Raw genomic sequence first — 12,620 nt, forward strand, 5'->3', positions numbered from 1 at the left:
TTCCTACGCAAATACTAACCAGTACAACATGGCGTGTTATGCCTCACTTAACATTTCACTATTATTGTCTGTTAACGATTGATAAACCCGCAACGTTAATATGCAAGTTAAACGAAGAAATGACTTAACTATATTATAAACTAGGGATTGTAATACCGAATGAATATATCAATACCGGTATTTCTTATCGAATACCGGTTTCGTCAAAACTTAGGTATTATAGAAAAAATAGAAGTACCTACCTATCAATAAATATAATATAAAATAAAATCCATTTGAAATACTATTTTTTTGCAATCTACCTACATTTATAATGTTGAACTTTCTAAATATATATACTTAGATGATAATATTTTAGAACTGTTAATTTTTACACAATACTAGTCCGGATACAGATCTCTCTGAAATTAAACGTTTGTTGGATGTACTATCAACGTTGGATCAATAGTTATAGAATAATTGGAGACATTTGCCACGAATGTCTTCTTTTTCGAAATATGTTAATTCATCGGAACAATTCTATAAGTATATTTGAGGGATTTTGATTTAATATTATGTATCTTTTGTTGGATTCAGTCAATATATTTTCATTTTGGTAGCATACAATTTATACACTTATATAATACAGTAGTAAATAATGAAAAAATAACATTAATTTATTTTCGAAAACATAAACGGTTATGCTTTCTTAATTCTTCTATAATTAAATACTTGTTTTGAAATACCGGTATTGTAATCCCTATTATAAACCAATAATAATTTATGTGGCGTTATAGAAAATAAAGTGCAAACTCGATACTGCCTTAGCTGTGGGTGCATCAGCAAAAGACTGTCCTCTGTGTGCCTGAATTGTACTTTACTGTTGGTAGCTTCATGAAAGGGACAGACGAAGAACACTGATGATATGAGTGACTAAGTGAATGACTTCACTGGAGACCTGGTAGCATCCACTATACCTATCATGTGATTGTAAGTTGAGATTGTAACTATACGTTGGAGAAGGCTGATCAAGAGTAATCGCGATGCATCCGATGCAGACCGCTCGCACAAGGGTCTCATTATATTCAGGCCAGGGCACGAAACTGAATTTTGATCGTAATGTTATTGTTTATTCTTCGAATGCAATGTGGTCGTTTATAGAAAATTATGATTGTATCATATTGAAAAAAAATATTAATGAAATACCAAAAATTCTTATTTGCTGCATGCAGGTTACTGAATTGCATTCAAAGTTGAGCTATAATTAGCACTACCATCGGAGATCGCCATTTAGTGCCACGGCCTGAATATAGACGATAATATAGGAAGAGATAAAAAAGTAATAACACTTATTTAGACAAAAAGATGCAACGTAGATAGCATATCAAAAAAATGTGTTTTGAATTTCCTAATAAAAGTCCTGTACATTTATGTTGATATACCGCGTTCGGCACCTCCGCATCTACCCGCGTAATATACTCATGCCCAAACCGTCCCCGAAATGTACACGTGGTCAGTGACTTCTTGCGATTTGTTGTGGTTCTCGTGTGCGCGGTCGCTAAGATGTGGGCATGTTTTGTTCTTTAAATGCACGGATGCTGCCAGCACGCAAATCGATTGTCTCCTCGGCTTCCTGCGCGTGCGACGGAAAAGCGGGGGTCGAATCGCAACGGTGGAAATAAACTTTGTTTTACCACATTTTTGAGAATCTATTAACGTATAATAAAAAAGATATCAAAACTGTATCGCTCGCCGTCATCCCATAATTTTATAATTAGCATCGTTGTGGAGTTGTTTAATAATTCGACTTTGAAAAATCGTCCAGCGAAAGTAGATATGTATACATGCATACATTAGGAGTCTTGTTTGTTTCTGTATAATTCAACTACGACAAATACCTATACCAGGGGTGGCGAACTTATGGCACGCGAGATAATTTTGCATTACACGCGTTTGAAGAAAAAAAAATACCTATAATAATAATAAATGACGATCTCATTGTATAAAAAATAGCTGACAAATACTCTTCAAGAATAAACATTACGTTTAATGTATTATGTATGTAATTGCATAAGTCGGTCCTTAGACTTGAACTATTAAGATCCAATTATCTAATACATTAACAAACAATTTAATCTTTACCCTCAAAAAATGACTGCACCAAATAAGAAATAAAAACTTGGTAAAGCTATAAAGTTGTGTAGAAGTGATAAAGATATAATATATTACGTGTGCTATGTTCTGTGAATGGTATCTAGAACATCATCATTTTTAATTTTTAAAAACTATTTTTTCCTCATGAAAAACTAATTTGGCACAAGTTTGCAAGTTTACAATACTTACATCATGGAATAGCATGACAAAATATACATCAAATAGGCTGTGACAACGGCATACAACATTCTGTACAATATCTGAGCGTAAAAATGGATACTTTTCCGGTAAAGGTTATAGACATCCGACAAAAATCTGTTAGTACAGTGGAAACCCCGATCTACCGTTCTCGCATAAATCGTTTTCCCGCACGGATCGTTCAGTCCCGCTAAACACACATAAGAACAATGTTAAACAATCCCGCAATAACCGTTCCCCGATTTATCATTTTCCTCGATCTGTCGTCTAAATATTATGGTCCCGTCACAAATACTATCCCGATTGACCATTTTTGTTGAATATTTTTCATTTCACTTTAGTCGCTTTGTTTGCACAGGTCGGTCGGCGCTCAGGCTTGCCTCGGATCTCGTATCACCAATATTTTATAAGTCGTAACCAAAATGCCCAAACTTGCAAAATTTGGCACGCGTACATAAAAAGGTTCGCCAACCCTGACCTATTCGATTATAGTCCGGTGGCACACGTAAATAAAATTGTGCACTTTTAAAGGACTAAAACAATCAATCGAAAACACAATCCGAAATTAAAATCAAATATAGCCATCATCTTGGTATCTCATGGGGTTCCGATTAAAAAATATCAAGTTCAACATTGAAAGCACTAAGTAATTATGGAAATTTGAGATTTTTAGAAGAATTTATGGCGGCTCCTGATTCAATTTGAAGCGGCTCATTATCTTGAAAATTACTCGTTACTGTTCGATTAAAGCGGATACAGCGGAAAACGCATTTTGAAAATAGCCGATAAACTGGATTATTTGTTAGGTTAACCTAACCTAACCCAACCTAACCTAACCTAAACTAACTTCATATTATATTATCGCCTTTTCATCATGCCTAAGATCATGATCTTATACAAAAGTACACAATTCGTTGAATTTGTTAGTAGTTTATTAATCATCCCAATCTTTCCGACATTCCTTTACAGTTTGCATTAATTATTAATCTTAACATCAATTTATCAATTTTAACACTACTGAATGAAAATGTAGGACTTGGATTTAGAACACCGAAATATTGAATGCATTTTATTGTAAGCACTTTTTACTGCTATTATCTCACGTGTAAGGCCCGTTCTAACTACATTCTGTCCATACTAATTGCCTTTAAAAGTAGGTTAAAAAGTTGAATTGCACTTAGCCGGACTGCGACATGACTTCATTGTTTACAAATTACAGTATTTCGGTATCATTTGCTGCTTAATAATACCGAGCCAACAACAAAAAAAAATGCAACTTGGCATATATTTTTTTCACATGCGTTCACAAATATTTTCATTCGGTCGTAGAAAAATTTACAACAATGAATAATGTAAGTAGGTACCACTCTTACAATAATATAGACGTATAGGTAAATCGTTTTACAGTGGCACCATGGGTACGGCAAATGCGGCTTGCAGTTGTAGTGGTATTGTTTGCTAGCATTGAAACAGGCATTGTCGCAAGCAATTCAATACACGCGCGAATCGCCTATGGTGCCACTGTAGAATGATTTACCTTATACCTACATAACGTAGTTCTTCAGTGTTGATAATAATGAGAAGTTGAATACAAAAGTCACGTGGATACTAATTCAATGCACTTTTGTTTACGGTCGTAAGAACCAACCTTTTGCAGCAGCATATAGGTAAAACTGAACATTGTAGGCCAGTGGTTTCCAAACTTTATGTTACTACGCCTCCCTTTATAAAAATCTAATCTTGGAACCTCCCCCCCCCCCTTTATTTCATTAAATAATACATACAAATACAAAAAAAAAAATATAAAAACAAACATGGTTTCACTAGGTACTTATATTATATTATATTAATATTTAATTAATTTGTTTTTCATGCGATGAAGGTGCCTGTTTATTAGTACAATCAATTTTAATTGTAGTCAATCAATCCTTTCCAGTTTCCTAAATTATACACGGCAATTATCATTTAATTTAAATATATCAATCATCAGCTACGCACAACCACATTAAAAATACTTAATAGTCCTGAAACAAAGCAGCGCCTTTTTTTACTATTAATAAAATAATGTGAAAAGTGCATTAGCAAACTAACCAAGAACTCAGTAAATAGATTTTTGTTTGCTTCAATATATCTGGCGCAGAAATCATTTAAAAGTGGAAACATGGCGAACTTATTTTTTTGTAATTTTGATTTCCAGAGCTCCAATTTTTTATGAATGCCTTAACTTTAAATCAGATAATGCATTAGTGGTCCTTGCATTGATTTATTCACTCATTTTTTTTTTAAATTTCAACCAAATAGACAAGTTTAACAACAAAATTATCGTTCCTAAACAAATTTGCCTCAAATTACAACATTATGATTTGACCCTTTTATTTCATGAGATAGCGAGCGCCTGAGGTGAGGTATTATAAAATTAGTCTCCATATTTTCAGACAGGTTTTCAAACAACCTTTTATAGGACTGTTTTTTATGTAGTTTATAAATAGCGGCCGTTAGACGTATAGACTATTCATTTGCAAACTGCAAACCTGTGGCTACATTAATTGTGTTAAACTTTTCGCGCCTCCCAGGCAGTGTAGCTAAAACACACGATTCATAGATTTATATCAAATAAATAATTAACAATTACTTAATTTAATCTATTAGAACGCAATTTTTTTTTTGTACTTATTCCACTTTTTATTTAATAAATTTGGACCGGTTTCGTCCGCCTCAAAGGGACATTTTCAACTGAATAATAAAACAGGTATTTACCAAAACAAAATCATAAAGGCAACATAAATAATCTAATAATGCAAATAATTTGCAAAATGTTTCCGACTATTTTAATGAATTACTATAATATAAAATATTTGTAGATACATACGTATAATTTAATTAATAACTACTTTTTTCAGTATCCATTGCGAATGAAAGCAACGCTACTTTTATTTGTTTTTCATCTGTCATCTACTTAGCAACTGACTTATTTTTTTGAAAAATGTCAAATTATATAGTATACTTTGTTAATATTCCCTTTCGATTACGATGGGAAAACATTGGGTCATACTTTTTACGATTTTTAGATCTTTGAGCCAGTGTATTGCAAAGTCACGTCTAGTCTAGTATATTTTGACTATTCACAACGAATATGTTTAGTCTTGGCAAGGATTATTTCCGTAATAGGGGACGATAGGATAAACCCACCGCGCCCTCCCGTAAATCCCGAACACAGCCGATGATTCAGCTTGTTCCATCGACTTTATTACCACGTTTTTCTTAGCTCGTATTCTTCCGGTGGTTGTTTATCCAGTACAAATCTTGCAATCGATTTTTAACTAACTTCCCGATTAGCTAGACATTTTAAACTTTTAGAATATATTATCAGAACACGATGCCAATGCATTCTTTTAATACTTTTAGCCATCTTTAAGTAGAATTGAATTCATTTTCAGTTAATTCTGTATTATATGAAACGTTATTTCGGAAGAAATCCGTGATCCAATCCACTATTATTGATTGATAAGGGGGTGGTCCTAGCAACTAAATTATTAATATATACGTGCGTTACTATGGAAATCAAAATGACATTTCAGTATTCGATATTTGTTTGTTTGTTGCAAAATAGCAAAAAAATGATTTGTTGACAATTTTGCCTTATTTGTCCTAAATTATTAATACATAGAATTGTCAAGTTTATATGATTCAACAGAAAATTTAAAAACGTGGTATATAAAAAATTCTTTTTATTTTGTAATTATTTTTTAAATTAAATCAGCTTTCGTCAGTTTATAAGTTTTCGATTGATTAAAAAAATCTATGGATGTAATTATTATCTACACCTTTTCCGCCTCGCATATATTTCATCATATTTTATTTGAATTTCCTGTACTTATAGGTATATTTTGTGGTTGTGTAAATTTCATTAATTTTATTATGTTGGTATTAAAAATGTATTTTATTCTTCTTTTCAGGTTGATACAGGAGAAACGTCTGGCTGCGTAAGCTAGAACTTTCACTGCAAGTTCATCGGGCAGACTCTGCTTGATGAAGGAGTCTGCAGAAGACGATTGTTACCATTAACAAACGTTATAACTAGGTGAGCTTACGGATGATTTGAATACATATTAATTTTAAGGATCTTTCCCAACGTTGCAAACTAAGGTTAAGGCCACATAGGCAGGTGCCTTGCTTGGTGGCTACGTGCTAGGTGACATCCTAGCGAACTAACGCACACTACTCTATCGCAATGGTCACACTGCACGCTTCGTGCCTAGCTACATGATTATGAGTCACCTCGTGAGTCTCCCGGCGAACAAACGTGTTGGCTATTTTTATTGTCTCACCTAGTGATTTTGCAAATGGCGGATGTTTCTTCAGTATGACAAACGTCAAACACCGTATATTTTGAGGTTACGAATAATGTCGCACCCAACAAGTTCGAATTTGAGACTTTCGAAATTTAAACATGAATTCTCTGTGAGAAGTAGCTTTCTGGTTAGTTTTGTGAGTGACATCGTTGTTGACTTGAACGCTTCTAAATGTCAACTGAATTTGTACCTAAACACGTAGCGTGCTATGTGGCAGTAGTGTTTTTAGTAGACAAGCATAGCACCTAGCTCACACTAGCGAAGCACCTGCCTATGCGGCCGAAGCCTAAGCGTTTTTCTTGCCAGATATCCACCTGGCTTTAAAAATATGCATCTGGCGTATGACGTTAAATCTAGCGTTTTCTGATACCACATCCAGCTTTGAATTTCCCATAAAAATGTTAGAATATTGCACCAAATTTACTTAAAAATTAACGTATTGCACTTTTGTACGTAATATTATTTTACCCAGTGCATACATATTAAACCCCAATAAACTGGGAGCGAAAATACGAAAAAATGATTAAAAATTCCAATTCCGAAACGAGAAATTATAGTCTTCGTATCTTCAAGTGCTTCATCCAATTTGGTCATTTACACAAATCTTACGTTACTGCACTGAACACATGGCTAACTTCTGACTGACTTCGTTATAGAAATCTTAAAACACAACATTTAAGATTAGGAAGGGGTACCTAAAATATTATAATTACGTTGGAACTTTTCTGATAATAACTACACCGCTGATCTTACCAATCAATTTGATGTTACGTGGGCACAATATTGAAGTGTTAATAATTATCTGCATTGGTATTTTAGTAGATACTTTTTAAAAAACAAAAACCGATTGCCAATATCAGCTTGATTTGGAAGAGCGCTGATGAGCAGGTATAATAAAAAGGCCAATAGTTCAAATTTGACGAAATTAGTATGTCACCTAGTAGCATAGTAGACAACACGCGGACGGGGCGTAAACCCAAGAGATGCAGGTTCGATTCCTGCCGGGTGTATTACTTTTTTCTAAAAGATTTTTCTATTTGTTATACCTAATATATTTTCTCAGAAGTGTTTTTCAAAATTATGTATGTTTAATAATTAGAATGGTACATTCTGAAATCTTGTGAATTATTAGTTGAATAACAGAAATAGTTAATTAATAAATATGACCATACAATATAATGTAATACTAACGTAACTGTGTACGTAAATACAAATTCACTTTTTTTTTTACAATAATTATAAGTTGTTTATCTTTGACTTAAAACAAAAAATATTTTTTGTAACGTTTTCAGATACATATTTATTAATTAATACAGTTGAAATTGTAAATTATCATTAAAATGTCTCAAATTGCAAGCTTCGTATTTTTCCGCTAGGTGCCTCTGGTAGCCAGAAGCATCACTCTTCAGAACCATCGTATTATATTTTCAAACTGGTGCAAACCCGTGCACATACAAAATGGACAAATCGATATAATATATTTCTATCATTTTAAATAATCGGTAGGTGCAGGTTTTTAAACATTTTTTTCGTATTCCTTTTGTGGGATTTTGAAGTTATATTTAATATGTGTTTGTCATTAAGTATCATTTGAAATTACACTTAAAACATGTACGACTTTTTGATAGATTTTGGTCATAATATGTGGACTTGTATCGTGGGTGTATTTTTGAAAATAGACGCCTCTTCATTTGCTGGCACTATACATTTTTTTCGGATTAATATAAATATTCATTGATTCGCTAGGAATCACCACCAGCCTAACCATTGAAAATAATAATAATAATTACAAGATAAAAAGAACTTTTATATACAACCTTTTTAAATTTTCTATTGAATCATGTAAACTTGACTTGACTAGTTTAAACGATCAAAAAAATTTGTACTTGATAGAAATACTGAATAATGAAATGTCATTTCATATTGATTTCCACAGTAACGCACGTACCTATATATTATTTAATAATTTAGTTGCTAGGACCCCCTAGCAACCAATAATGGTATCGAAATAACTTTTCATACAAAACAGAATTAACTGAAAATGAATTCAATTCTACTTAAAGATGGCTAAAAGTATTAAAAAAATGCATTGGCATCGTGTTCTGATATATTCTAAAAGTTTCAAATGTCAGCTAGTCGGGAAGTTAGTTAAAATCGATCGCAAGATTTGTACCAGACAAACAACCACCGGACAAATAAGAATACGACCTAAGAAAAACGTTGTAATAAAAATAGCATTATCTACTTCCTTGTTTATTAAAATAGACCACTTTGGTAGTGTGACTGTCGCGTGAAGGCAAACTCAATAGGTACTATAATATTATAAAGAATGAATAATGCAAATTATGTGAAAATCGACAGCTGGCTAAATGCGGATATGCAATCGCATCAGTGTTGCCAATCATAATATTTTGTTATTATCAATTAGGTATCTATATATACCAGTGGTTTTTAAACTTTTTCTTCTCACGACGCCCTTGTGTAGAAATATGTTTTCACGTTGCCTTAAAATCTAAATAGTAGTACGCGTAGTTTGAATACAAATGTTTCGCATTTTTGAAGTTATAATTCTTTTGGGGCGTTTGATAGAGAGTGAAATTGAGAGCTGCGCGCGCACACCGTTACGAAAGTGCGTGACAGTATGAAGTTTGCTGCGAATCAGTCAGCTGTATACAAACGCAAGTTTGATAGTAGAATTGTTCCGTTGTCTATTCAACGAATTTATTATTGTCGGCCATTTTCAATTCCTTACGTAAACAAACCATTACACGTCAGAGTGACAGTTATTACTAAATAAAAAACACCGAGAAATAATTACATAATTTACTAATGAAAGTTAATATGTATAGAAATAACCGAACGGCGCTCCAATAAGCGGCCCTTTTTTCTTGAGTGTGTAATTTAATAAGATCATTTGTAGAGGTTTACCTAACTCTACAACCGATGTATTATTGTCTATGTTCAATTGTATAGCATAGACAATAATACTAAGCGGAAACGGCAGTCAACAATTCAGTTGCAAATCCGGCCTCCAACAGTACAGTCAATCATGCGAGCAACTCCGCATAATGTTTCGATATCATATTCAAAATCATAATGTAACCTACAACTCAAGATCATACGTCGATATATTAAGAGCTACAGTACGACAACATCTTCTTGGCTACGCTTCTAGGCGCTGTTGTCTGCTAAATGGGAGGAGCTTGTCAGTGTTTAATGGAATTGCGGGTAAAAATGGGCGGAGCATGTTAGTTGACAGTTTTAACACGTAGCCAAAAAGATGTCGTCGTACAATAGTCGAAGAATCTAGGTTATGACCAGTTTTGTTTTTGTTTTGTTACGCCAAAGAAGTATAACAGCTGCTAACGCGCGTACATAAGTACACACACCGATTTTTTATTTGATCAATGAATTGATTTTTACGTCTACTATTAATATTTGGCATTGTGACAAAATTATGCTGAGTGGGGTAAGAAAAGAAGTTATTTCAGGGAAAACTCTAGATTTCCTGAAAAAGAGAAAAAAAACTTAACTGAGCTTTCGTTTGTCTTAAAAGAAGTTTTGTTTTGTTTTTCTTCCGAGAAAGATCTGCTGTAACACATAAAAACTTTGTCTCATGAAAATATTTAAAATATTTTTAGCCTCAGGGAAAATAAAAAGGTTTTTTCTCTTGTAGTCTTTTTTTTGGGAGCACCACAAAAATGCCCCATATTTTACGCAATTGAAGTGAAAACTCATATCCCGTGAGTATTGTATTCTATTAATCTAACGATTTTATGAAATACCTATACTTTGATATATTATAATAAAAAAATGCTAGAATTAACGCCATATGCCAGATCCAACCTCTTTTTACACCGAACCTCTAGTCCTGAAACATCAAAGAAAAACGGAGGAAAAACACGTGGCAACAGCCCAACAAACAAATATAATAAATTTGTGTAATTCAATACTATGAATTCTGTAGAATCTGCCCGCAAAAAATAAACTCTGTAAAAAGATATAAGTAAACGTTTTTAACATGTATATGTTTTACCGCTCGACATGGCATTAAAATACAATTATGTGCACTAAATTTGAGTGTAACGCAAAATGTTACCGTGATACTCATTTTATTACAATTTTCCACATCGATTTTTTTAAAAACAATTTTGGAATATATTCGGAATATAAAAAAAATGTATGTACTTGTAGGTTGAACGTATGTGACAGTAATGAAACATTTTGTTCTGCTGTCCATTTTCATAATCTTCAATATCGTTATCATCAATTTATAGCAACTTTGTACGAAATTCTTATCACCGTTGCAAAAAATCTCATTTTAATTTCCACCGAATTTCTTCTGTCTCATCGGTTACATAATTTTCGTGACATATTATGCATTTGTATGAATAAAAGACAAAATATTCAAAGTAAGTCATATTATATTATGACTTTTCCTTTGATGCTTCGAATGCATGATGTACCTACTAAATTAAAGTGTCAAACGATGATTTCTGTTTAGTTACTGTCAAAATTTCAGCAAGAGTACGTATTTACGCGGTTGGCCGGCTGAATCTAAGTTTATTAATTTTATTTTTGTTTTTCATATTTGGCCTTGTTGGTGGATTTGTTATCTAAATAGTGAGTGCTCTTGGCTGTCAAACGAAAGGTTGGTTTTGCTAAGTTGGCTGTTGCCTACTGTGGCATTTTTTGTTTTTCGATGTTAGCATCGGCTCTGTCGTTTTTTCGTTACATATCAACCGGAAAAAAATATTTCGACGAAGTTATTAATTTTTTTTTTTTTTAATTAATTACTTTTTTTATTCAACAAATAATTCACAAGATTTAAGAATGTAACATTCTAATTATTTAAAATCCATAATTAGAATGTTAAATTCTTAAATATTGTGAATTATTCATTGAATAAAAAAAGTAAGTAGGTACCTAATTAAAAATTATTAGCAAGTTCAAGCAAGCAACAAAAATATCTTGGAGTGATCCGTGACGTCGGTTAGTAATTAAAGTAATAAGTTCCTACTTTGATTTAAAATACAAAAGCCGATAGCCAATAGTAGCTCAATTTAGAAAACGTTTCAGAGAGTATTATGTATATTTTATGAAAATAATGCCATGCTTGTTTCGGGGAAAAATTCTAATTGTGTATGTATTTTTGTTTGAATTGCGACTTTTTGTGTTATGTGACCGCTCATTTAAAAAAACCTATTCTCTGATATAACGAGTAATGCTTATAACGAGCAAATTCTGTCGGTCCCATCTTCCTCGTAATAACTAAGTTCGACTGTATTTTTAAAGTAGGAAATTTTTCGTAATTAAGTATGGTACCTTTAGCATATTGGTCTATGTGCGTGGGCGCGAAACCCGAGAGATGCAGGTTCGATTCCTGCGGGGTGTCTTACTTTTTTCAAAAAGATTTTTTTTTATTGGTTAAATTTTAAGTGTTTTCAAAAATTTTGTACCTATCTATGTAAAAACAGTTTATTTTAGTTAGACGCAGTGAAGATTCAATTTGGCGGTGTCTTGTTATTTGGTACTTATTGAAATGCATGTAATATTATATTGTAACGTGTTTACTTGCATGTAGGTACTTTTAAAAATTATATTGACACTATTACCGCTGGAAATATGAGTCATATTGAAGGAGGGGCAAAAACGTTATTAAATTTTTATATGCGAGAAGTATGATTGCTTTCGGACGATAATCCTTGCCTGAAAACCTGACACCGTTCTGTCTGAACAAGGGTGTGGTGAAATAAAATGCTAAACTGCATGGGAATAGGCTAGTGCAGTGACGTCGAACATTTTATTAGCAGATGATTACCTTAACTATTTCAAGTCCTCATTTCATTTTCTTCAATGGTCCTTCAAATATCTTCTCGGGCTACCAAGCGCCCGCGAGTTAACGGTTGATCACTGGACTAGTCACTACCTTTATCC

General features: G+C 32.9%; 1 protein-coding gene across 4 annotated transcripts in view; it reads left to right on the top strand.

The window, feature by feature from the left end:
• The window catches only part of Mical (Molecule interacting with CasL), a 193,047-nt gene that overhangs the window by 107,799 nt on the left and 72,628 nt on the right, over positions 1–12,620 (top strand). For all 4 annotated transcript variants that reach the window (XR_015069494.1, XM_085940893.1, XM_085940898.1 and 1 more), the window contains exon 2: positions 6,288–6,412. The gene's annotated coding sequence lies outside the window, so the exon portion shown is untranslated. The remainder of the gene's footprint in view (positions 1–6,287; positions 6,413–12,620) is intronic.

This window comes from Rhyacophila brunnea, unplaced genomic scaffold, assembly GCF_057557595.1.
Source record: "Rhyacophila brunnea isolate RB1 unplaced genomic scaffold, BYU_Rbru_1.0 scaffold_1, whole genome shotgun sequence".
Classification (NCBI taxonomy): domain Eukaryota; kingdom Metazoa; phylum Arthropoda; class Insecta; order Trichoptera; family Rhyacophilidae; genus Rhyacophila; species Rhyacophila brunnea.